Source organism: Etheostoma cragini, unplaced genomic scaffold (assembly GCF_013103735.1).
Source record: "Etheostoma cragini isolate CJK2018 unplaced genomic scaffold, CSU_Ecrag_1.0 ScbMSFa_528, whole genome shotgun sequence".
NCBI classification, from domain to species: domain Eukaryota; kingdom Metazoa; phylum Chordata; class Actinopteri; order Perciformes; family Percidae; genus Etheostoma; species Etheostoma cragini.
In genome coordinates this window covers 80,983-82,422 of record NW_023269127.1, presented here as the reverse complement: position 1 = coordinate 82,422, position 1,440 = coordinate 80,983, and the positions used below count along the sequence as shown (strand labels likewise).

At 38.1% G+C, this 1,440-nt stretch overlaps 1 protein-coding gene across 3 annotated transcripts in view; it reads left to right on the top strand.

The window, feature by feature from the left end:
• Positions 1 to 1,440, top strand: part of scn4ab (sodium channel, voltage-gated, type IV, alpha, b) — a 45,694-nt gene that overhangs the window by 39,233 nt on the left and 5,021 nt on the right. The window lies entirely within an intron of this gene.

Here is a 1,440-nt window from a genome sequence, read left to right as displayed (position 1 = left end):
AAAACGGTGATAACTGAAACAGATATACAACACAGCATGTATACAGGGTGTATATGTATGTATATGTACACATGATGCTTGTGTATACACATTTGTATTGCAGACAGACCTAAGTACTACACATATAAGAACATCTGCCTCTGCACTACCAAAGTGAACCTAAAATAACTATAAAATATATAACACACACTGTTATCCAAACCCACAAAATCAACAGACAGAGACGCCATCTTGGAAGTTTGTGATCAGTACTGTATGGTGATGTCACCAAGTGGTGTCCCATTTCATAGGGGTATGTTTTCACCCCTTACCCCTACCCTTTGGTTTCAAGGGCCAAGGGGTAGGGGTAAGGGCCAAGGGGTAGGGGTAAGACGGGGAAATGGGATTCAGCCTACGTCACACAAAGAGTATGGAGTCCTAAACACTATCAGTCAAACTGTCTAGTGTGCGATCAAAGATGCTATAGCGGAACAAGATAGATATCTACCGTTTTATAGAGGAAATGGCCTCACTGGTTTGAGATTTGGCATTTATATAATATATTTTTTGAAGAATTGCTTTTTTTGAAAGAATTTTAAATAGTATGTGCTTTATATGAGTTATAATGTGTATTATGTTTATTTTTGCATATAGGAGAACTGGTTTAGACACAAATGCTTGTGTAGCATTGCTGTGGGTGTAATATCAATAAACATTACATTATTATGTTATTATTGGCATAAGTAAATGTCCTGAGGGCAAAAGCGTCTGGACTTTCTTTGAAAAAATGTATGTATTTTGTCAACTGTATAAGTTATGACTATTTCTTCACAGTGTGACTCCCAAGACATATGAGAAGTGTTTTAGAGTAAAATGGCTTATTTATTACATATCTGTCTGTGATATCAATACATATCTCAAAGATTCACGTTCCGTTTTATTTATTTACTTGTCTTTAAGGCCCTACAACCATTTTTAACATGCAAATGTCCTCACTGCAACCCAAATATTCTAATAACCCAGTTTGTCCTAAAAAAATGATGTTGATATCTTGACTGTAGACAACAGGGTTGATGTTTAAATGGCCTTAGGTCTCCAAGGGTAAAGGTCCTGTTCCTTTAGGAGAATACAGGCAGATAAATGGAAGATGTAATTGGAAAAATTAATCCAATGGGATCGCTTGTTGAACAAAGGAGAGTTACCCCAGTTTGACCATAGATGCACGGAGGATTCACGAGTTGTGCCGTTTACTTTAGACAGGTGCAGAGTTGGCACAGTTTGAATTCTGTGGTTTAGTTGAGACGGTGAACATCAGCTACCTTTGGGGGGGGCAGTAGAGAGGGACGGTGGATTCTGTGGTTTAGTTAGCGGCTAGTAAACATATTATTATGGATCTGTGATATCGTCGGAGTCTGGGTTTATTTCTACAGTCTAAGGTCTGAGTGCTAGCTTGGGGAGTTT